Here is a 27,178-nt window from a genome sequence, read left to right on the forward strand (position 1 = left end):
TCCGAGCGATAACAGAATGTCTGAGCTGGTTTGACACTCACACAAAGCCTACCACTGCGAACATCCTTACGGACAGCAAAGCAGCCATCACGGCTATAGCGGCCAATACGGTAAAATCTAGAACTGTCTTAGAATGCATACAGTCTATCAACAACTACTCCCAACATGGTACGGTAAACATTATATGGGTACCAGGGCACATTGGGATTAGGGGTAATGAAATAGCAAACTCTTTAGCAAAACAGGCAAGGGAGCAACCTACAGTTAGCTTAGATAACGCCAAGCCCTTGAAGGCGACGCGCTTTGAGCTAAAGGCATGGGCAAAAGATGCACATATATCCCTCTGGAACAGAGAAGACAAGGGAAAAATCACAAAAATCCTATGGGGTAACCCAGACGAGGATAAAACAAAGGGATTACTTCTACTAAGTAAAAAGGACATTAGCAGACTGACGGGCATCCTTACAGGACACCTGGGTCTACAAGCGCACCTGCACAAAATCGGTTGTGCTGGAAGCAGTGAATGCCGAGCATGCAGAGAGGACGACGAAACGTTGGAACACTACCTCTGTCATTGCCAGGCTTTCACGAACCAGAGAAAACAGCTACTAGGGAGCGACATTATACAAGGACTCGATTACATCAGGACAATCGAGCTCAAAACTTTAAGAGACTATGTCAACAGAACAGAAATCCTAGACTAACGTCAAAACAATAATCAGGAATTATAACTAATTTCAACACAAGTTTACAACCTCAATCCGAACCCGAAATTAGAGCGCACAACAGGCCTACCTTATGGCTTAAGTGTATGTCCACACGGACATGTGGTGATCCCGCATCACCCCTCTTTTCAACCTAACCTAACCTAAATCAATTTTGTGATCAAAATAGAGATGAAAATACTAGACTTCAAAGGATAGTATATATGCTGTAAATCTTCCTCTAACTTAGTATAATATACCGTTTGCTTGTATTTTTTCTTATAGCTTTCTTTTATAAAATAAATAATGATTTTTGAAAAAGATTTTGGTGTCCCGAATTTAATGTTATATTTCTATAATGTAAAAGAAAATTTGCCCGGAGTCGGAGTCGAGTTATTTTTTTCGACTCAGACTCCGACTCCAGCAAAATTGCTCGACTCCGACTCGTAGACTCCGACTCCGAAACCCTGCATAGAACCTTCCGATTTTTGGTATTTTGAAGGCTGTGGCGTCGTCGTCATAAATGATAAATGTGAACGTCGTCATAAATGATCTTATAGAATGGTACCCCCGATATTTGGCAATTTATAAGTTTGACCACAGTATTTAATCGGAATAACTAAAATTTCGTATTTGGTGTTAGGGGTGCAAAATATTATAGCAGGTATAAAACAAAATATGAGACAGTATAAGTCCACTTTTTGTTATAGACCCCACATAAGTGTGCCACCCAATTTAAGATTTAAAATTAAAGATTTTATTCAAACTTTTCTACTTTGGTTGTTTATTGCAATCTTCTGTTCCCAGAAGATAGATAACGTATTCGCAAACAATTATTCATGTAGATCCGTGTATTTGTCTAGCCCTCATGAACTGATTTTAGCAATTTCGGTGAAATTGCTGAAATTTGGTATTGTGTGTTGTCGGAAGATGCAAAAGCTCATTTCGGAAAATTGTAAATAATGGTCGATGTTTTGGAAAGAGAAAATAGTATGCTCTTTTAAAGGGATTTGCTACATTATACTTCTGAAGTGGAAAACCTTAACGCAGAAACTTATCAATATATATTGATTATCATCAATTAAGATATTCTGCTCCTCCAGGGAATAAGTATTAACGTTGTTGAAGAGTTAAGTACTATCATAAATGAAAGGAAACTAATTGCTCCTATTTACCTCAATACAGTTCGTGGTGGAAGTTATAAAAAGTTTGGACCTACCGAAGGTGTATACTTAACATAAATTGTTAATAAAATTCTGTAAAAAACGCATCCTTCATTGGCGACACTGAAAATTGTAAACACGTTTAATAACCTTTTATTACGTTGTCAGTAAATTTCCAACTATTTAATCAAATTACATACAAAAAACAAGTAAGAACAGTCTATAGTCGGACGGAGCCGACCATGGGATACCCTATACCACTATCCCTGGACAATCGCTCTCCACGGAACTTCTTTTCAATGATTGTGAAAATGTAATTATCAAATATCAGAGATGTAATGTATAATACTTATGACCAATACCAAAAAGTTATCTAGCATGACAAAGACATTTTTGTAGCAGGAAAGGAAAATTTAGTGCACACAAACTAAAATGTAATGAAACCCACTTATGTAGTACTACTACTTCCGTTGTTTAACCGCTACGTTATAGAAATTTTTACCAATTTCAAACAAAAGTTTCAGTCCATTTAACCCGCTAAGTATTATCTGATCTTCACGTTGGTTTGTACGCTTCTTCTTCATCATAAACTCAAACTTTGTTTAAAATTTTGCGGGTTATTATTTTGACCTACAGAGCCGCTACAAAATTGGTTAAAATTTTGTTTTTGGTCCATTTCATCCCCAGAACATTTCACGATCATCACCAAAAACTAATCATTTCTATTCTGGCCCGAACCCAACCTCCTTAAAAAATTCGTTACAATCGGTCCATAATTGCGGCCTTAAGCTTGTTTACAATTTTTAATGGACGGACACACATCGCTTAATCGCTTTATCTCGTCGAGATATGAATTTTGGCATACCAAATAAGGGGTCTAGGACGAATATTTCGTGGTGTTACATACACTTTTGGAGAGACAATATGTAGCATGGGATAAAAATGTGGTTCTCTACACAGAACCAATTATATTTAGGCAGTAGGCCCGTTATCTAGCAAACACTTTATTGCAATTTACATCAGAGGAAAGCTCAGTAGTTTTTCCCATATGTAGGCTACTTTGCGAAATATATATGTCTTCAAGGAATTAAAATATCGACCAAAAATAAAATTTTTATATTTTTCATACAAAAGTAATGGTCCATTTCACCCGCTAAAGAATATCAGATCATCATTCGAAATTGTAGGCATCTTTTTCGACCTATACTCTTACCCGGTGCAAAATTTCGTGACTATTGATGTATAATTGCGACTTCTAGCGAGTTTATTATTACACTACAAACAAATAACGGAATATATTAGGCTGTAACTCTGTTATCTGATCATGCACACCAACATAATCGGCATCAATTGAAAGGTCAAGCGTTCAACTTTCAAGTATATCTCACTTGTCCGGAATGTCACTTCCAGGAATTAAGATATAAGCTGTATATTAAAAATTTTCACAATTTTCACACAAAAGTTTTGGTCCATTTAACCCTCTAAATATTATCCGATCGCCATCTCAAATTGCAATTTTCTCCTTTGTGATATACTCTTACCTTATTTAAAATTACGCGTTGATCGGACTATTATTGAGACTTACAGAGCCGCTAGAAAATTGGATAAATATTATGTTTTTGGTCCATTTCACCCGCTAAATATTTCACGATCATCACCAATAAGAATAGGGATCTATTCTGATCTGAACCCGACCTCCATAGAAAATTTCGTGACGATCGGTCCATAATTGCGGCCTGGATCGTGTTTACAATTTATAATGGACAGACGGACGGACGGACTGACGGACGGACACACATCTCAAAATCGCTTTATCTCGTCGAGATATGAAGATTGGTATACCACATTGGGGGTCTCCGACGAATATTTCGCGGTGTTACATGAATTTTTACCAAAACAAACTTATAATACCCTTTTCCACATTGTGGTATAGGGTATAATAAAAAAGCATTTGTAAATTTATATTATTTTTTCGATTTTTGGTCAAATTTGCTTGGGAAATTGGTCACTGTGCAGTGGCTAAATCACCACACCTTGTTGAGTTCCTCGATTTATGTGCAGGATATTTTCCAAAGTGGCATTAATGACTCTACTCTCCGAAATGGTTGTTATCCAGTTAGTGATGAATGGTTCTAGGGCGAATTTATATTGAGCTTGCTCTATTGTTGAGGTACTAACGGGCCTTCTGTATCCAAGAATGCGTCTACGGTGCGCTCTAAAGACTTCTCAACACTTCTTGTAACACTGTGTCTGCCAAGCTCCCTTAAGGTTTTGTTTGTTAACTGAAATTTGTATTGTCAGAATTATGCACAATTTCTTATATATTCACGCCGGTGAATCTTTCGAGCGTTTAAGCAGAAATTATGAAAGGCTTATGGGGCAAAAATCTAACATTTTCTTGGCTTTGGGTATAAAGATAACCTGTAGTGCGATTCTCTAATTCATTTTTTTTTTTTGATCTACCGACAAAAATCAGTAAAATTATAATTCTTATAATTTCGGTAATTAACGATGTTTGTCGGTAAGTTAGCGACGCATAAAAAGTGGTCGTAAAGTTCTGCCGATAGCAAGAGTGTTGCCAACTTTTATTTAAATTGTTCATTCATAATTTTGCGTTTTAATATTACCGACTTTTGTCGGAAACTCAAAAAATGAGTTAGAGAATCGCTCCACTGTACCTGTCTCCAGGTCATTGCTGCGTAGTTAAAGGACAGACATCTACTGTAGATTTGCATTAGCCAAGGATTAATTATGCTTTCGCGATTTGCAGCATTTTTAGTTAGGTAAATTAACTGTTCTACACTGTTTTCTCCATACATCTACATGTTTAGTGTGTATTTTAACCAACTTGCTTTAATAAAGCAATAATAAATTCTACAAGAATTTTAATTACATCGTTAGAGAACTTAATTACACTACGAGTAGAGTATATTTATATACATTTATTACTGTTTACTGCAAAAACATTTCCACTTCACAACTGAGAAGACTCCTTTAGCTGTAAAATTAGACAGGCAATGAAAACAACATCATTATTCGTGCATAATTTCCTTTCAACTTAAAAAACGCAAACGAAGAACATTTGCCGTGTCATGGACACATAAAGTAGAAGGAGGGCATCTTCTGTGGGCGCGTGTCCTGCAAAGAAAATCTTCTGCGTATAACAGTTTTAGCGACAACAAAGCAACAATGAAAAGGATTACGGAATTACTGAATGTCTGATGGTTGACGACGCTAGATGATGTTGTGATAATTCGAACACAATTACAAATACTAAAAAAGGGACTTACAAAACAACACATCAACTATGGGTTTTTATTTCAAAAGGATGGAGTTAATACTCAGATCAAAAAATATATGTCTTTAATTTCAAAATCGAATATGGGAAATTATTTGGTGTGTCCCGTGATTTTATTCGCGTCCATTAAAAAGAAGTTGGAGATGTCATATTTAAAAAGTTAATGTTAATATTCTTAAAATTATTTTCCTCAAACTTTATACCATTTACAGCCTAACTACTCTATAACGAAAAATTTTCTGCAAAGAATTGTTTTTAATGTACAACTATGAGTTATCATACAAAATAGTTTCTTTCAAACAATTTCTCTATAGCGTAGTAATTCTTCGTACCCAGCAGGTACATTATCAAGAAGTTGGACTGTATTTAGCAACTCCTAAAGAACAACAAGTAAGAACGGCGTTAAGTTCGGCCGCGCCAAATTTTTTATACCCTCAACGAAAACCAAATTCCAAATTTCAGCCATTTCGGTGGGATATTGGAGCCAAAATCTTCAAAATACCGAAATTGAGAGGGACCGTTCTACGAAGGCTAGAAAAGTTTTATACACAAACGAAGCCTGAATACCAAATTTTAGCCATATCGGTGAGATATTGATGTCACAACTTTCAAAATACGGAACATCGGGAGGTACCGCACTTTTGGGTTATATGAAGGCGTCGACCTATACGGACAAATGTCAGGTGGAAAGTTTTATACCTTCAACGAAGACTAAATACCTACTTTCGGCCATTTCGGTGGTATATTGAGGACACAACCTCAAAAATGACGAAAATCGGGAAGTACTGACCTATGAGGGCTATATGAAGGAGTGGATTTATACCCACAAAAGTCAGGTGGAAAATTGTATACCCCCTGCAATGACTAAATATCAAATTTAAGCCATTTGTTCTATGAAGGCTATATTAAAACGTTGACCTATACCGACAAATTTCAAGTGGAAAGCTTTATACTCCCAACGAAGCCAGAATACCAAATTTCAGGCATATCTGTGTGATATTGGGGTCATAACCTTCAAAATCGGGAGGTACGGTTCTTTGGGGGCTATATGAAGACAGGCCCATGCCTACCGACGAATTTCAGGTGCAAAGTTCTAAACATCCAACGAAGCCTGAATACCAAATTTCAGCAATTTTGGTGCGATATTAAGACCTTCACCTTCAAAATACCGAAAATCGGGAGGTACCGCTATATGGGGCTATATCATTTTCAATACCAAACATCCTAGGAATAATAGAAACTATATATGAATATTTTATACCCCCAACGAAGACTTATGGCCACAACCTTCAAAATACCGAAAAATCGTGAATTACCGTTGAATGGAGGTTATACGAAGACGTGAACCCATACCAACATACTTCAGATGACAAGTTGTATACTCCCAACGAAGACTATGTAAATACCAACTTTCAACAATTTCGGTGGGATATTGAGACCTCCACCATCAAACCTCATTTTCAATATCATAAAGCTCATTTTCAATACCAAACCATCCTAGTAGTAATAGAAACTTCTATAACAAATTACAAAACTTTATCTTAAAAAGTACCAACTGTATCTTGAATTCAACAGACAGACGGTTAGACGGCCATGGTTAAATCGACGTAGAATTTTATCCTTTATAGGGTCTTCGACGAATATTTCGATGTGTTACAAATGAAATGACAAATTTAATTATACCCTCCATATTATGGTGGAGGGTAAAAAACAATTGGTTATGTTTTGCTTTACTCTTATCCATTTGTTGCCTTTGCAGTAAAATATATTATTCACTGCAATTATTCAACACACTTTTTCATTTAGCGTGTCCTTGATTTTAATATAAAACATTTTTGCCCGCCAGTAATACAGAATATATTATGAAGAGCATATTTCAAATTGTTTAAGTGTCATAAAAGAATGAAAGAATCCATTTTGAGATAAGAAATTAATGACACAGACACAGGAGATAATATAATTTGTATGGAAATTCTATGAAAAGAAAATTTTGTAATGTTATGTATATATTTTATGTTATAAATTAATTACATTCAAAGAAAGTCGTAAAATGTATTTTATTAGGTAGCTTTTAATACACGGTTTTAATTGGGTTTAACATGGAAAAGGTTCAACATTGCTAATTATTATTATTGTAATTATTACATTTAACTGTAACCCCCATAAAAGTTGTAAAGTTAACATGTGGCGCGCGATATATTCAACCAAAATATCAGGTACCGAGATAGTAACTTACATTTGCGTAGTGTGGCCAAATTCAATATTTACTAAAAAAACAAATCCCAACAATTTTTCTTGAAGTGAATGAAAAAGGCAAGCTAAGAGAGAACAAGTAAAAAGCGTTACGTTCTGGCCGAACGTTTTATACCCTCCACCATGAAATACATATTAGTTAATTTTCCTTCCTAGCCACAATTTTAAATAGAGATATTTTGTGACCACGGAAACCCAAATGCCTATGTTGCGTAAGAAAATGTATCGAAACATTTCTTCAATTGGGCGCCACCATGTGGAACTATGTTGACAAGTTTTGGTGGAGACATTTTGTGACCACTGGGAACCTCAAATTTCAAATTACAGATAGCACGTTCAAGAAGTTTTGGAGAAGATTTGTGACCACTTTGAACGTCTAATGTCAAAATCGGGATGTACCGTTATATGGTGACCGCTAGGAACCTAAAATGGCAAATTACCGCAAGTTTGGTTAAAAATTATAGCTAAAACCCTTAAAATAATGAAAATCGGGAGGTACCGTTTTATAAAAACATAGACCTATGTTGACAATTTTTGGTGAAGATAATTTGTGACCTCTGGGAACCTCAAACGACAAATTACAGGTATGGGGGCTTCACTAAAACATGGATTGTGTTGACACTTTTTGGTGGAGTAGTTTTTTGAACACTGGGAACCAAATAACAGGTTACTGGTGGATACGTTTTTTACCTTCGAAGAACCTGAAATGGCAAATTACAGATAGTTCGGTTAAAAATTTTAGATAATATTCCAAAAAAGACAAAAAACTTAAATCGGGGGCTAAACAAAATATTGACTATGTTGAGAATTTTTGTTGGAGATATTTTACGAGCTCTGGGAACCTCAGATGTTAAATTATAGGTTCGGTGAAAAATAAAACCCTAAAAATACCGAAAATCGGGGCTGTACCGAAATATGGACCTATGTTAAAAATATTTGGTAAAGTAGTTTCGTGATAACTGGGAGCCTCAAAAGTCAAATTTCACGTACTCTTGTCAAAAAAGGTAGCTAACTCCTCAAAATACCAAAAATTGGGAGGTTCCGTTATATATACCAAAACATGGACATATGTTAACAGTTTTTGGTGGAGATATTTTGTGATCTTTGGGAAGCTCAAACGTCAAATTTTTGCTAAAACCCCGAAGATACCGAAAATTGGGAGGTACCGTTATATGTATGTATGTATGGGGGGATACAGAAACATGAAACTATGCTAACGATTTTTTGGTGGAGATGTTTTGTGGCCGCTGGGAACCTCAAATGTTAAATTACAAAAATGTAGCGAAATCCCTCAAAATACCAAAAATATTGAGGTACCGTTATATAGGGTTTATACCAAAACGTGGGTCCATATAGCCCATCTTCGAACTTGACTTCCGTTTTAGCTCAATTATTGCGGACGCTAGAATCATTACAACAGACGGACAGACAGGCGGGAATGGCTATATCGACTCAGAATTTTTTCCTGATCAGGAATATATACTTTATATGGTCATAAATGATTATTTCAAAGCGTTACAAACAGAGAACAAAACTAATGTACTACCTAACTATAGCGGAGGGTATAAAAATTCCGTTGTTTTTAGCTAAGGTCTTTACAAGGTCGGCCAGCTCTAACGCAACAAATACCCTTCCAGCACCAACTAAAATTAATTGTGTTGCAGCAACGCAAATATGTTCATACGTTATCTGGTTTTGTTTCCTCTATGATTAGAATTATGAGTCAGGTGAGTGGATTTAGCTGGGCAGTTAAACAAATTCAGCGTGTCGTGCGTGTCTGGCAGGGCATGTGTTGGGTATAGTGCTATCATTCGATATTCGGTCCTAATACTAATTGTCCGAAATCCAATTGGGTTAAAACCACTTTTGTTTGCCTTGGTAACTGGCGTTCTTCAGCTGTGGTGGATGGGAGTGATCTCCTAGTACGGCATTCACGCTGTATATTTGTACTGCCTGCGCAATTTCTCCAGTGTGAATACTACCCAAATCTGCCTGATAGGCTCGTTGATCTAGAAGTTCTCGCTTATACCTTTGGACCTCTCTCTACAGATTATTAAGATCTCACCTAACGTGCCTGGGTAATGGAAGCCTTTCCACTAAATCGTGACGTGAATGTTCACTACGACAACACCCCAAGCAGATATCGACAATATCTTGTTGTGTTAATGCACCTGAATATCTTCGTCTTCGCATGAAGATGGTCCACTGGTGTAATGATATTCATATTCCTCGGACAGAAGAACTGCACTAAGTAAGTTATGTAAATGTTTAACCTATCACATACATATGTCATCGACGATAGCACCTGACGCAAGGATCGTACATTCAATCATCCGTATACAATACGATATCTATGTCGTCTGGATGGTGGGGAAGATTAGTTGCTCTAGAATCTTTGCTACTGGCGACAGGACGGAAATCAGCCTGTACGATTCACCTCTGCTGGCATCCTTACCGGGCTTCAGTAGCAGGACCACCATGTCAACTTTCTAGGCTTCTGGTATAATATGGGTAGCTAACGATAGGTTGAGGAGACTTGTTGACTACTAAACTCCATGTTCATCCAGTTGTTTAAGCATTACCACACGTTCGGCACGACACTCCTGGTCATACCATGGATTCCTTGGTAGAGGTCTCTGGTATCCAAGTACTGATTTTGCGGCTGTTTGCATGGAGTGGGCAATAATTTGCCACTGTGCTGATATGTTATCGGAACGAGGAGTGATTTGATTAAGAAATTGGGCCAGTTGAACGGAATATGCTGTGGCTAGCTGTTGTGATTTTTGCTTACCGATGTCCAACTTCCGTGTCGTGTCTGTTCGTACTTTATCCTCCTCGGACCAATCGTATATCGAACACGATGAATGTCTTCTATCTATCACAACGTGATCCATTTGATTTCTTGTTTTCTTACAATTTTTGAGATGCTTAAATCTGGTACTGCTAATACCATGGCTTTTGTAGCTGCGAAGTCTATCGATGTTTCACTGCGGAGACTAAATTTACGAACTGTTGGGCGAGAGATATTCTCCTTTTTCAACTTTGGCATTAAAACCTATTACAATAATTTTACAGTCATGAGCAGGACAACGGTCATATGTTTCTGCTAAGTGCTCGTAAAATATATCTTTGGTCTGCTCGTCCTGGTTTTCAGTGGGATCATGAGCGCAAATAAAACTGATTTTGAAAATGTTGCTTTTATCCGAATTGTAGCAAGTCTTTCATACACCGGGCTGAAGCTAGAGGACAGACGGTTTAACCTCCGACCAAACTCATCTTTATATCATGGCAGTTATAACACAGTGCGTCATATTAAGGAGTTGCTGTGACGCCTTTCCCAATCCATCGTGTTTCTTGTGTGGCAGTAATATCGCCCTTGTACTTTTCAATTACAGCTGTCAATGCGTAAAAATTAGCAGATCATGGACATTAAAACGTTTGCGAGGGTTTCCAACTTTAGAAGGGTTTGTTTTTCTTTTTCTTTGTAGGGTGCCCCATCCAAGTTTTTATACCCTCCACCATAATACGGAGGGTATAATTATATTTGTCATTCCGTTTGTAACACATCGAAATATTCATCGTCAAGTATACATATTCTTGATCAGAGTAAAAGTCTAAGTAGATATAACCGTGTCCGCCTTCCGTCCGTCTTTTGAAATCAACATACAGATAGAGTTTTGTAGTTTGGTGTAGGAGTTTCTGTTACTCCTAGGATGTTTAATATTGCAAATGGGCTATATAGGTTCACGTTTTGATACAGCCCCCATAGAACGGTACCTACCGATTTTCGTTATATTGAAAGTTTTAGCCTCATTATCACAACGAAATGGCTGAAATTTGGAACTTAGTCTCCCTTGGGGGTATACAACTTCCCCCAGAATGTTGTCGGTATAAGTCCACGTCTTCATATAGCCCCCATAGAACGGTACCTCCTGATTTCTGGTTGTGGCCTTAATATTCCACCAAAATGGCTGAAATTTGATATTAAGACTTCGTTGGGGGTATAAAACATTCCATATGAAATTTGTCGGTATAGGTCCACGTCTTCATATAGCCCCCATAAAACGGCACATCCAAGTTTTCGGTATTTTGAAGGTTGTGGCCTCAATATTCCACCGAAATGGCTGAAATTTGGTATTTAATCTTCGTTGGGGTGCAGAATTTTACGCCTTCATATTGCCCCCATAGAACTGTACCTTCCGATTTTCGTTATTTTAAAGTTTGTGGCTTCAATATTCCACCGATATGGCTGAAATTTGGTGTGTAGTCTTCATTGGTAGTAAAAAAACTTTCTCCCCGAAAATTGTCCGTACAGGTCCACGCTTTCATATTGCGCCCATAGAAAGTTACCCTCGAATTTCGGTATTTTGAAAGTAAACCACATTGTTTTACCGAAATGGCTGGAATTTGGTATTTAATCTTCTTCATAAATGAAAGGAAGTTAATTGTTCAGTTTTACTTCAATACAACTCGTGTTGGAGGGTATAATAAATTCGGTCGGGACGAAGTTCACGCCTTTCTTACTTGTGTTTTTTTTATGGTTCAAATAGACTACCTAGGTTAGTAGAATAATACAATTCCAGAGTTTTACTCCTACGAGGAATAAGCCTTGACGTGATGATGGAGCGATTTACTTTCATTACTGAAAGGAAACTAATTTTTCATTTTTTGTACATATTCACAGTGGTGTAAAATATCTTATAGTCAGTTCCGCCCGATTTGGCTTCTTTCCATATTGTTTGTTTCATAAGAAGTGCAGTTTTCGAAGTCCAGGCTCAGTTCAGTTTTCGTCTTTTAGCATAAAATTGGAATCATCTGGAACATAACTATTATCTTGCATCTTCTGGCACATAAATATTAGCTATGTTCCTTTACGTTCAAGAATCTTGAAGTTTTACCACTTTTTACTAGAAAAGTGTTCCTTTATTTGATGTAACCATACAATTGATATGAGGGCAGTTCGTAACTTTTTCTACCTTTGCCACTTTCACTATTTTTAAAAGTAAAGGCACAGACCAATTATTTAAAACAATTACATTTTTTAGAAATACGTTATTCCAACAATGGTCAATTTTAGTTGACTTACAGATGCTGTTTTAAATTGTTGTTAAATAATAGTGTCATTCAATTTCATGCATCCTGCATCCTTTAGTTACAGTTTTCGAAAAAGGAAAGTTCTCTAAATATTTGCATAGACAAAAGCAAACATTGTTTAGTTACAATTGCCTTGCCAACAAATGTGACATGTCTCGGAAGCCAATATTCAAATTACATGGCATCCTGTATATGCAATTTCAGCAGTAACTGAAAACCTTTCTGAACATGCCAAAATCTTATTCAAGCACGAAGACAGCGGGACATCGAATTGTAGCCAAGTTAACACCTTTAGAATATTCGGATACGTTGAATTGCATGTGGGTGATATTATCTCCAAAAATTTATTTTAAACATGTCCTACTGTATTATTTCTTTTTGCATAGTCTTACCATTGTATATAAAAAGGAATGTAAATTACATATCCAATACGTTTTCCGTTTGAAAATTGCCGGCGAGCAGCTAAACATTGAATGACATTCCACTGCTTAAAATTCATATTTTCAGCCTATTATGTCGTTGTCCTAATTTTTACAACTACTAAAGATTTCCTGAGATCTACATGAAAATAATTTTGTATAGTCGTAGGACGCAAAACCCGTGTTTCGGCAAGCTGCTCAGCCTCAGTGTACAAACGTTTATATATCCCGGAATGCTAGCTTCGGAGGAAAAGCCAGGACAAATATGGATGTGCTCGGTCTTTTACATCTGTATATGCCGGGAGTGGGTGCATCTCAGGAGTTGCTGTGGACTCTTCTATGTGAGGGATTATGACAGGGACTAAGTTTCTGAATGCTACGTGAACACAGTCCCCCAGTGAGTCGACGTCATCTGAATAGGAACCACCATCATTTACAATGATGACGCGAATGTCATCAGTAACGTGTAATCATCCCTGACTTGGGTGTCACCGTCATGCCATGGTGGGCACACCCGCCTTGCACTATGTTTGCCCAAGCTCGGGACACGCAAATTCACATTTTCAACGGTGACGAAAATACACCTCAGCGTAATGTTTGCGACATTTCCTAAGAATTTCAGCCATATACAACTATTCTATAAATGGTGTGGTAAGGCTCGCCGTTCGGACTCGGCTATAAAAGTAGGTCCCATATTATTGAGCTAATACCGGTCGGGGTGTACTCATTGAGTAATCTCCATTGTCCCTTCGGAGATATTTCTTGAAAAGGATTTGTAGTATAACTGAGACCAACTAAAAGAAAATTTGTTTTCTTTCCACGCGTCATAGTTCAGCTTAAGCTTATTTTCTAATTAAATTTCATTCAATATTAAAACGTTTTTGGTCGTTGTGTTCGTACGACATTGACATTTCAGGGTATTGTCGTAGTAGTGGCACTCTGGCCTCTGACAGTGCATAAATATTTTCCAAATGTCACAGCAAATTTTAAGTGTGTGTATGTGTGTGTGTGCGTGGATGAATAAAAAAGAAAAGTATTTGACAAAGTGAAGAGCAGTCAAATATTCAAGTGAATAGTTAACAAATATTCTTGCTAAAGTAAAGTGAACAAAGATGCACCAGAATATATTCTATGAAAAAAAACGGCAACGTTGCAATTTTTGCAGTGAATTTATGATAAAATATTATGCAATTTTTGGTAAAGAATTTAAGATGCGCTCCTAGTTTAAACATATATTTCTTTAAAAAATTGTTTATAGAGAACTGCTGTCTTGCACAAAAATAGTAAAGAAAACTATTTCCTGCAAACATCTCTGAAGGGACAAGGGGAAACATCTCTCATATCAATTAGTCCATCCCGGTTCCATATTTAGCTCTATGATATGCGAACTCCTTTATAACGAAACCACAGGTGAGTGAAACTTAAGTTACAATTCGGATGAGTATACATAAGTTACATATACGATATATGGACAATATTTTGAAAATTTAACATAGTTGAAGCTAAGGTTTACCCTTTTTTTATAACTCGCGAATTGTGGTTGTATATTATACAAATTAAATGATTTTGGATAAAATGAAATGTAGCATAATGGTTGAATGTGTGGGACTTCGGTGGATTCCTAAATTGTCAATGTATTTCTTAGGTCATAACAGCTCAACTCGAAAGAGAATTAATTGAAATGTTTTAGACTTGCAAAAAATTACAGGGTAAAAATGGGTTGAATCCAACGTTGTTTTTATACCCTACTCCACGCCGGATTTTTCCAACCGGCAACCCTAGTTTCCATTTCCCTACATTCATATATGTTTGCATTAGGCATCTCTAATTCTACACAAAACTGTGCCGTGCATCATCTCATTTATTCTCTCTGAGATTTCTTACTGCATTTACCTTAATCATTTTCTTGTTTCAATAAAACGCTTGTTACCAAATCGTCAACCATTATTGTTGTTCATTTCGGAAGCGCTTTATTCAAATATCCAAATTTGAATAACTAAATAAAAAACCACTACTGTTCTTTCCAAACCACTTATTTCTTTTTCTTTCCACTCCTGCCAAAACTGAACGAGAGGAAAGTATTTCGAATTCCTAGAAATATTGTTCTATCCAAAACAGCAGTAAATCCAGAATTTTCTTTCCTCCAGAAACACCCACATCTGGCATTTTCAGTACTATAAGTTTGTTTTGCTAAAAATTCCACGAAACACCGGGAAATATTCATCGTAGACCCCCAATGTTATATACCATTTGTCATATCTCGACGAGATAAAGCGATATAGCGATGTGTGTCCGTCCGTCCGTGGGTCCGTCTGTTCATTACAAATTCTAATCAAACTCCAGGCCGCAATTATGGACCGACCGTCACGAAATTTGGTGTGAAAGTCGGTTTAACATCGGAATATATCGCTTTTGTTATTGGTGATGATCGTGAAATATTTAGGCGTTGAAATGGTCGCAGGTCGCAATCATAGTCCGATCAGCGCGAAATTTTAAATGTGGTGTGAGCGGAAAAGAAGCTTTCAATTTTACATGTTGATCAGATAGTGGGTGAAATGGACCGAAACTTTTGTGTGAAAATAGGAAACAAATTTAATATATATCTTATATCTTTATTTCTGGTAAAAACATTCCCACACATGCCCACACAAGTTATTTTTGAAAGACGATCTCTCGACTTTCCATAGATGCCAATTATGTTGATACGTGCTCAGATAACAGAGTTACAGCCTAGTATATACAGAAATTCCACAGTTTTAATTGTGTGTAAAGTAACCATAACCGCGCTAGAGTTCGCCGTTATTGTTTAATACTGACAAATTTTTACATGAGGTAAGAGTTTTGGTCAAGGAAGATGCCAACAATTTTTGGATAATGAGCGGATAGTTCTTAGCGGGTGAATTTTTGTGATATTCTTGCTTAGAACTACATTTATATTCCATGCTACAAAATGTCGCAATCGTGATAGAAAAGTTTTCAAATCATGAAAGAACGATTCCCAGTTTTTGTGATACCTTTGGTAAAAAGTAATGTGATAATACCTCGAAATAAATATTGGTCTTTTCACCGAAAGATTTTTCTAAAATTCCTCAACATTGAGGCCAACGAGATTAATGAAATAATGATTTTAGATCTTTCAGACAATTTGGAGTCGATTTACCCAGGTAAGTCCGTCTGTCTAGCTGCGTCTGCGCACGATAACTCTCCTATTTGGTTAAAATTTTAGATCTCGTAAATTTTTCCTAAACTTAGTTTGAGTTCGAAGATGGACCATATTGGTCTACCCTTTCCGTTAATTACCCCCACAAAAGTTTGTCCCTAAGATTATTAGCACGATAGTGCTAGAAAATACTAACCGAATTGTTCCAATCTAGGAATGTGGAAATAGTACTTCCATGCATATATCCTCCCTTGGGAAAAGTATAGTTTAACAGCACTTCTCGAACCGTTGTGAATGTGTTTGAAACATGTTCGCCTTGCGGCCCTTTTTACGACTGTGCAGTTTTTTTGGGGCAAGTCCATACTTCCTGAGACGACGCCAACTAAACTGACTAATGCATAAGATAACCCTCGAAGGAAGAAACCGGTTTGGTCTTAATTTTGTACATCGTATTATTTCTTAGAGACTTGGACTACATCGGAACACTCCTTCGGGTGCCTCCCACACATATTTTGGAAAGAGTGCCGTTTAAGGACTCGTCTCGGATTGTTTCAATTTTTTGGCATTTTTTGTCTTTTTTTGCCCTTGTTACGACGTTACAAATTTTTTGGGGGTCAAAGTTCAAACTTCTTGGGAAATTGGCCCAAAATTTAAAATTATAGATATTGAGTTTACTTATTTTCTTTTTGTCCGAGGTTGAGAGTATATCTCCGTCGGCACAGCAGACTGATATTTTTAACTTGTTTTAATAATATGTAGCGAAAATCCCCGATTGATCATTATAAAATACGGAAAATAATACCTTACGTTTCCAGTAATGACAGCGCAATATGTATGTTTGTTCGAGATCTTTTGTATGTTACCATGTTTATCAACATATTGCTCATTTACTCAAAGAGTGACACATCTCCAAAAATCAAGTTTCGAGAAAAACGCGTTTTAAGTTGGAGATGGAAAGACTTCCCAACTTAAAAAGGTTATTACAGAAAAAATAATATAACTACTTCGACCATATTTTGATCTTGCACAGAAATTTAGTTGTGATATCTGGCTAGCTGCTTGCAAAGTATTGTCCAAGTACTTCTTTTAGTTTTTGTGCAATAATCTTTTTAATCGCCAACTTAAAATGCGTTTTTCACGAAACTGAATTTTTAGAAATGTGTCACTCTTTGAGTAAATGAGCGATATATCGATATAGATTTTCATGGCGACACTGAAAATGGATGCGGACAAAAACTGTATGCAAATTGAGCAAACTTTATCACATGGTGATAAAGTGATGTGGATAATTACGCGATTTACACGTTATTTAAAATGTGCATAAATTAAAATAGTTTCTTTGAACTCTATTTCCGTTTAAAAAGTCTAATGATTTATTTCAACAACCCGATAATTTTTCTCAATGTTAATAAAACAAAATCCGCACATTTTCTTGGAAGTTCCAAGAAAAATAAAAGAAGTACTCTTATAGATTACATTTAAAATTTTTTGTAATTTATTGTAAATTCCAGGAAAACTGAGTAACATTAATAAGTTAAATAATTAAAATAATTAGCGTTTTATAATATTTTTTTAACAGCATGAAAAAACCCACGATTACTTTTGTCCGCAACAACCAAAAATTTGCTGGCGAGGGGATTTGTACTGGGAAATTTTTTCTTAACCTATGTACCAAAAATCGTTGATGTAGCGCAAAAAGTAAAAATTATTTCTTTTTTAAATGTAATATGAAAGAATTGGCAGCATTCGCCATCTACGTATAGTAGGCTACCCACAGATTTATCTTTATTATTTAATTTTGTGGGAAATATTGTTGACCTTTGGACTGTATTGACATTTTTATTATTTAATTTAAATATTATTTACAAATATAATAGTTGTGTTAAATTCCCTTTAGGCTTTCATGTGTAATCAAAATGTTATTGTAGTTAACGCACAATTAAGAACGGTGTTAAGTTCGGCCTAGCCGAACTTGTTATACCCCCAATGAAGACTAAATACCAAATTTCAGCCATTTCAGGGGAATATTAAAGCAATATCCTACGAATTACAAAGTTCTATCCTAAAAATTGCAAGCTGTATCTTGATTTCAACAGACATAGTTATATCGACTTTTTTACCCTGATGAATATTTAGATGTGTTACAAACGGAGTGACAAATTTAATTATACCCTCCATATTATGGTGGAGGGTATAATAAGATTACTTTGAATTTCGTTGAATGTTTATTTATATATGCATTTGTTTCATTATATGCATTTAAAAGTTACATTTCAAACCAACAATGCAAATACATATATTTTCTATTGAATTTTATTTACCTTCCCAGCATTTCATTCAGCATTCATTTGTTCTGTCATGATACCATTTTCGAATGAAAATACTTGATAACATAATTTTATTGGATATCGATACCTTTTGTTATACTTGTAAAAAAGTCTACGAGAAAAACACAACAATGAACGTTTTTTTCTCCCAAATTTCCAGGAAAATTAATTTCTTTTTAAGTTACCATTGCTTAATGATGTTGTCAGTTATTTGGAAATAACGCAAATCTGTAAAAACAAACGGTCAATCAAGGTTTTTGCTATTAAAAAGGAATGCCCTTGAATTGTAAATTAAGACCTCCAAAAAATATATATATTTTTTTTAATTAGTATAGATTTGTTATTTAGAGTATTTTCTACAATTAATATAGAATTGTTATTGTCTGTGAAAAGCTTGAATTGATATGTAAGGATATTTATTTTTCATTAAAATTTAACAACTCACAGCTAATGAATCTTGGAGATTTTTTTCTTTTCTTGAATATTTCCTGTTCTTTGGAAGGCTAATGTTTAGGTAGAAAAGTTTAACATTCAAAATGTATGTATGTATGTTGTGTTGGAACACAAGCCATTTGTCCTGCCAACTTAAAAGAAATCTCCAAAACAAACCAGATGGTGGTCAGATGTTTTACATTTAATGGGATTAATTGTTTGACCTTTTTCTGGTTGTTCTGTTAACTAACAAATGTTGGTTTAATGCTTTTATGGGACCATTTGGCATATTTTGGGCAAAAAATTTGACATTTTATGGGTATATATGTACGTTTATTCATTGTATAGAACACATTTTAAATGTCACTTTATGGGAATTCTTTTCATTTCATTAGAAATAAAAATTATTCAACCGTAAATGGAAATGTCCACAGGTAGCGTATAGTGCAACTTCCAGTTAATATATTGGGTATCTGCGAATTAAATAAGCAATCGTGGACAATTTAACAGAAGATTCTTAAGTAAAAGTGCGAGTACTGATGATATTTGGGATGATGTGCGAGGTTTTGGTTAAAATATAATAATTTATTAAATACACAGTACTAAAGAGAAAAAGACCGGAATGAACGTTCTTATGTTGTCGAACTTTTTTTCTGGGTAGAAGTGGAGCGATATGACCCGGGCCGATCTTTTTATACCCTCTACAATAAAATACTTTTAATTTATATGGAATAATTAGTTTTCTTTTCGTTATGTAGTACCAATGCCCACAACTTTTCTTGAACTGCTGCAGACAAAAGACACATCGTTTCAAAATTTCAAGGTCCTGCATAAATTTTTCTGGATGGTAGAATGATTACCACAGACGGACGAAAGGACGGACATGCATAGATCGACTAAGAATTTTACCCCGGTCAATCCGTTACAAACGGTAAATCTTAATGTACCATCTATTAGTTCAGTCAGAATAGACATGCGTGTAAGGAGGAAATAACAAAAATCCCCACAAAGCTGAATTTTGTTAGAGAATTAAGGTTTGCCATTAGAAGTAATGTCTTAAAAGTCCCCTATCGATCCCATATGTGGAAAAGAAGCTATTCAGGGTCAAATGTAATTTTTTGGAGGCCTTAATCAGGTTTTTGCATTTTTCTTAAAAACGGCTATACTTACCAAAAATCGGCTAGCGATATGGAGAAATAAGCTGCCTAAGAAGATCATGAGGCTTACCGGTTAAAATAACCACGTCGTGTGTTAGGTATTTCCCGATTCTGTAGAACCGGCTTTAACCCGGTTTTAAATCAGGCCTTTCGGGTCAAATAACCGGCGAAACGGATCCCCCGCCATGAAATTACACATTTCCGTAACAGTCCAATAAACGCTACGTTTGGAAAAAAATTCAAAGAAAAAAAAAACAAAAAAAAATAGGGGAATTTTTGTTGTAGTCGTTCCCGTTGGGCTTTCGATTTCACATGTGGCTTAAATTAGCTAATTTTGCCTAAAATTACTGTAACATGGAATAACCCCACCAAACACTCTCCGATTTTGTTGGATTTTTTTTTTTTTAATTTAGGAATAATAGCGCTCTTCAACGGAACATACACCAATTTTGCCCACTAATACCGTTATATCTAACGATAGGAGAGGAATTGTAAATTTTATTTTTGTAGACATGTCGAGTATATAGTAGCCCATATTTTCAATAACTAACATATTTGTCATATGCCTTATAAGGGTACTTTTTACCCGTTTTATAAAAATATCATTAACATTAACAGTGGCGTAGGGCATCATATAGTTGGACCGCCCGACTTTCGCACTTTCCTTACTGTTTTTTTTTCTGTGTGCAATTCCGGAATGTATACCATTTTTTTTTTCTGTGTGCAATTCCGGAATGTATACCATTCCATTAAGGTGGCGTCCATGGTATTTAATTTATTTTAACAGCCAGTTTTTGTAACTCAAGTTTTCCGATTCGTTCGGTTTTGTCACACACAAAAACACATTTTGGTTTTTGTATCCAATGCTCTTTGAATGTGTGTGAATATATTTGGTTTTCATAACAAAAAAATACAAACGAAAACGTCTGAAAAAGACGATAGAAAGAGACCCAACGTTTTGAGCTGAAATTTTGTTGTTTATTAGAGAATTTCGCTGAACACGCATACATATGATGGGAAATTGATGTAGAGAAATTTTTAGATAATCATATACGTAAAAATCCGCCATATATCATTCTTCCAAAATGTATTTTGACATATCGAATATTTTTTGGAATTGCCACAAGAAACATGTTTTTCAAAGAGAACAATTCAAAAAAGTCTAACAGCCTGTTTCTGTATGTCGAAAGAACAATGTGTGCGAATGAAACACGCCCAAACTTTAGTTTTCGAAATAATTTTAACTTTGCTTTTGCTTCAAAACAAAAAAAAAATGAAAAACACACAAGAGTTTGGACGTGTTTCATTCGCACACATTCTTCTTTCGACATACAGAACCTGACTGTAAAATTAAAATAATTGAAACACTGATATACAAAGCTTTTCGTAATCAAACAAATGTGTTTAAACTGTTCGAATATAAAAAGTCAAATCCCATTATAAAAAAATTATATTTGTTGTAACAACATAAAGAAAATTTTGACATAACATATTCAACATTTTATGATACCACTACCTGGGTAATTGTGTCAGGATAAAAACCAAATTTTAAACGGATTCGTTTGAGTACGAACGATACGTTTGAAAAATATTTTTTTTACAAAAACTGGCTGTAAGACAGACGCTTTTTTAATTTTCATACTTTCTGCTTGTATGATTTCCTTTTAACCTGGGGTTCAACTTGTTTCCTAAAGTTTTAATGCCTACAAAAATAATCCTCCTAACTTAGTCTTTTGTGCAAACAAAAACTTATGGTAGGGATTTTTGCAACACGTATTTTACACTCACACAGATACACACAGCCACACGTGTTAAATCTAATCCCCAAGAAACCAAAAACAAACAAAAAACGTATTACCCTTACCACACGAATCAACAACTTTACGCTTTAAATTGAGAACCGAGAATAACATCAAGATTTACATAATTTATGAATTCTAGCGGAGTTACGCGCGAATAATGCGTAGTAAAAAGTTATAATCAGTTTGAATTCTGTTAACATCAACAAAATTATTTTTGATGAATTTGAGATGATCGACGTAATTTATATATATTATTTTATGAATTTTATGCGCGGTCTCCACAAAAATATTTAAGTTAATTTAGTTAAATTTCCGTTAATTCAAACATTTGAATGGTAACGCAGATTTTTATTACGCCTTTACTCTATTATTTTACAACAACAATTAATTTAGTTAAATTTCCGATAATTCAAACATTTGAGTTGTAACGTAGACTTTTATTACGCCTTTACTCTATTATTTTACAACAACAATTACTTGTAGGATTTCCTCATTCGTTCAAGTTCTTTGTTTTCATGTTTATTTTGATGTACATTTTTATACCCTTACTATGGAGGCCATAATATGGAGGGTATAATTAAATTTGTCATTCCGTTTGTAGCACATCGAAATATTCATCGAAGACCCTATAAAGTATATATATTCTTGATCAGGGTAACATTTTAAATCGTTATAACCATGTCCGTCTGCCCGTCCGTCTATTGAAATCAAGATACAGCTCGCAATTTCTAAGATAGAGCTTTGTAATTTGGTATAAAAGTTTCTATTACTCCTTGCATTATTGCAAATGGGCTATATCGTTCCGCGTGTTGATATATTTGGTACTTAGTCATCGTTGGGGGTATAAAATTTTCCCTCAGACATTTCTTGGTATAGGTACACCCCTTCATATAGTCCCCATAGAACGGTACCTTCAGATGTTCGAAATTTGGTATTTAGTCTTCGTTGGGGGTATTTAACGTTTCATGTGAAATTTGTCAGTATAGGTCCAAGTCTTCATATAGCCCCCATAAAACGGTACCTCCGGATTTTCGGTATTTGGTACTTAGTCTTCGTTGTTATTTTGCCTTCCATGGGGTTATAAAATATTCCAGAAGAGAATTATTAGTGTAGGGTTCCTATATCCCCCATAGAAGCGTACGTCTTGATTTTCGGTATTTTGAAGGTTTTACCGAAATATCGGAAATTTCGTGTTTAGTCTTTCTTGAGTCTAAAAACTATCCGCCAGAAATTTGTAGGTATATATCGACGTTTTGATATAGCCCCCATGGAACGGTACCTCCCGAATTTCAGTATTTTCAATGTTAGCCACATGGTTTTACCGAACTTGCTGAAATTTGGTATTTAGTCATCTTCATAAACGAACGGAAATTAATTGTTGCATTTTACTTCAATGCAACTCGCGGTGGAGTGAGATCCCAAAAGAGGCAGATTAATTCAGAGTATTTGGTTGGTCTAATGTTAATATTTTTCGATTTTTTGCGCCTTAATCAATATAGCGGAACACAGTTTGGTTGCATATCAGAGGCTAGAAGAGGGGTTGTCAAAGCTCTCAAAATTGGTACTATAAAAAATATGAAGTATTTTCACGGTTTTATGTGCATTTCTTATTTAGATAATCTAAAATTTTTCAATGCGTTCAATTATTGATTAAACTAATATATTGTGAAAATTTTAAAGTTATATCAATACTTTAATGTGGCTCCCATATGAGGGTATCTCCCGATTTTATGTATTTTGAGGGTTCTTTAGCACATTTTTCTGTTTATTGTTCTAAGTGCCTATGAATTCATCTTGCAAAAAATTGTCCATAATGTTTTGGAATAGCCCCCTTATATAGGTGCAGTCAAATTAAAGGGTTTTCGAAGATTTTAGGCACATATTGCAACTAAAGTTGATTAAATTGTGAATTGTGCATTTTGAAGCGAATAAAAATATTTTTACTAAACATCGTCCCATATATTCTCGTTTTGGTATAACCTCCATATATAAGATCAGTCAAATTTGACACATTTTGAAGATCTTACCCATGCATTTCGTAGCATTTTTAAAAATTGTGGTTAAGATATCGTAAAAATTACGGTTAAACATTTTGTTATACTGGTGCCCTTATAACTATACACTCAAAACATTTTTTCTATGTTCATGAATTGTTACATTTTCTAAAAAGAAATTATACTAACTTTTCGAACAGCAATATCGCCCTCACGAACCAAAATTTTGTCGTACGTAGATTAAAAATAAAATACTCAGTGCTGAAGAACAAATACTATAAAAAAAACAAGTAAACAAAGGCTATAGTCGGACGGGGCCGACCATGTGATACCCTACACCACAACCTGTAGGAATTAGCTATGTGCAACCACCTTGCACGCTGAATGTCCGGGTTCGATTCCCATCAAATTGTCTACGGTGGCAAAATACCCCTTAGTAATGTTGGCGATATTTCCTGAGTATTTCATCCATGAAAAACGTCTCTACAAGTGGCAACTTAGGACACGCCGTTCGGACTCGGCCATAAAAACTAGGTCACATATCAATAACTTAATATGAATCCCTTGATATAAGAGAAGCCCCCCTTACAGGGATGTTTGTGGAAAAATATATAAATTATACATTTCTAAATAATAATAATAATAATATTGGAAAATTCACATTGATTAGCCCCTCCTGTAAATATATATATACCATGCAATTTAGTATATTTGATAACTGGGGAAATTGCGAGTTTATTGAAGATCTATCGTCCAAAATTGTGCACTTGTACCTCAGATATGCTTCGAAAATAGTTCATTGTGGCCATATATTGTGATATCAAAAATATATTTTATACCGCTAGAAATAACTAACAATGAATAGAAATTCAAAAATTTTGCATGCAAACAAATTTATAAATCCCAAAATTATTCATATTCAATTACACACCAGAGAAGATAGTATAAGTCAGCTGCGCTAACGGTGATATACCTTCAGCATCTAAAAATATATTTATTTTGTAACACAAGTTTGCTTCAAAATACGTGGAATCTGTAGGTATCGTATTATGGGGCTATCAATTTTAGTAAGCTAACTTCTGAGTTTTGGAACAATTTGAGAATTATTTTTTCAGATTTGTAATTTGTAATTTGGAACTTCTAGACTATTATCTCAGGAAGTATGAGATAATAGTCTTCCAAAAATAATAATAATAATAATAATCAAATAGATCCGATACGGGTCCTCAAACTGCACTTTCCCAAATTTTGTGTGGGAGGTACTCGAAGGACGGACCAATATAGTCCATATTCCGACCTCACACATGACTGGATGAAATAATACGATGTGTAAGGTTTCGACCAATCAGAAAATCTCCTTGAGAGCTATATAGCGGAGTTGCGGCGCAAACACGATCCGCTGAAAAAAAATCAAAACGATTCGAGAGAACTCTTAAATTTCTCTTATCCAAATTTTGTGTGGGAGGTACCCTGAGGTGTGGACCGATCTAGTCTTATCCGATCTATATCTGGAAGGAATAATAATATATGGAATGTTCGGAGCAAATCGATTGCTCACTTCGCCAGTTATCGTTCACACAATTTTTCGAAAACAATTTTGAATTTTTTTGGGGGAGGTGTGGACCGACCTAGCTTACATTCGAAGTTAAATAATGTTTTGGCAAAATATTACGAAGTATAAAATTTGGTTCTAATCGGTAGATCCGTTCGAGAGTTATCGTGCGCACCAACCAACTATACATTAAGGGAGACAGATGAACGGACAGGGCTAAATAGACTCCAAATTGTCTGAAACGAATTTCGTTCAAACATACTTGGGGTCTAAAACCAATATTTCGATGAGACACATCTTTGGTCGTATTTTTTTGGTATCCCCTTTACCCAAAATCCTGATATATAAAATAGGTGGCGAGGCGACCCCATGTTGCAATATTTAGTATAAAAACCCCAATTTGACAACTGAACTGAAAATTTCTCTGTCATGATAGAGACAATTTGTAGCATGGGAGGAAATTGTGGTTCTCTACACAAAACCCATTATATATTAGGCAGTAGGCCCGTTATCTAGCAGACACATTATTGCAATTTGCATCAGGGGAAAGGTCAGTAGTTATTATTCCATATGTAGGCTACTTTGCCGGTATATGTCCTCCAGGAATTAAAATATGAACCAAAAATAAAATTTGTATATTTTTCATACAAAATTAATGGTCTATGTCACCCGCTAAATAATATCAGAACATGATGCAAAATTATAGGCATTTTCTTCTACCTAAACTCTTACCTCGTGCAAAATTTCGTGACTATTGAGCTATAATTGCGACCTCTAGCGGATTTATGATTACACTACAAACAAAAAACTGGATATATTAGACTGTAACTCTGTTATCTGATCACGTACATCAACATAATTGACATCAATTGAAAGGTCAAGAGATCGTCTTCCAAATATAACTCACGAGTGGGGAATGTGTTTTCAGGAACAAAGATATAATCGCCAAAGATATATGATCGCCATCTCAAATTGCAAACTTCTTCTTTGTCATATACCCTAACCTTATTTAAAATTTCAGGAACAAACATATCAGCTGTTTATTAAAAATTTTCACACAAAAGATGTGATCCATTTAACCCTCTAAATATTATCTGATCGCCATCTCAAATTGCAAACTTCTTCTTTGTCATATACCCTTACCTTATTTAAAATTTCGAGGCGATCGGACTATTATTGCGACCTACAGAGCAGCTACAAAATCGGATAAAAATTATGTTTTTGGTCCATTTCACCCGCTAAATATTTCACGATCATCACCAATTAAAATAGCGATCTATTCTGATGTGAAACCGAACTCCATACCAAATTTCGTGACGATCGGTCCATAATTACGGCCTGGATTTTGATTACAATTTATAATGGACAGACGGACACACGGACGGACGGACACACATCTCAAAATCGCTTTATCTCGCCGAGATATGAAGATTGGTATACCACATTGGGGGTCTCCGACGAATATTTCGCTGTGTTACATGAATTTTTCCCAAAACAAACTTATAATACCCTTTCCACATAGCGGTGTAGGGTATAATAACAAGCATAAGTCCAATAACGAGGAAAAAATGTTCAAATGTCCATAATTACCAGTTTTGTAATAAATGCCTATTTTCACCATTTCTGCAAGGAAAAACCAGCAAGGAAAGGATCAAAGTCGGGCGGGGCCGACTATGTAATACCCTACATCACTGTGAATATGTAAAATATATATGGGAGCTAAATCCAAATCAGAACAGATTTCGATATAATTTTTCACATTTATTTGTAGACCACATTCCGTCACATAGTCCAAATTTCATCAAAATTGGACATATATAGCG

At 35.3% G+C, this 27,178-nt stretch overlaps 1 long non-coding RNA gene across 1 annotated transcript in view; it reads right to left on the reverse strand.

Moving 5' to 3' along the window:
• The window catches only part of LOC141398725 (uncharacterized), a 206,047-nt gene that overhangs the window by 81,918 nt on the left and 96,951 nt on the right, over positions 1-27,178 (reverse strand). Inside the window, exon 2 of the long non-coding RNA XR_012411701.1 lies at positions 18,604-18,646. This is a non-coding gene — a long non-coding RNA (uncharacterized lncRNA). The remainder of the gene's footprint in view (positions 1-18,603; positions 18,647-27,178) is intronic.

Source organism: Musca autumnalis, unplaced genomic scaffold (genome assembly GCF_047663935.1).
Source record: "Musca autumnalis isolate F117 unplaced genomic scaffold, ASM4766393v1 scaffold_3, whole genome shotgun sequence".
Taxonomy (NCBI): domain Eukaryota; kingdom Metazoa; phylum Arthropoda; class Insecta; order Diptera; family Muscidae; genus Musca; species Musca autumnalis.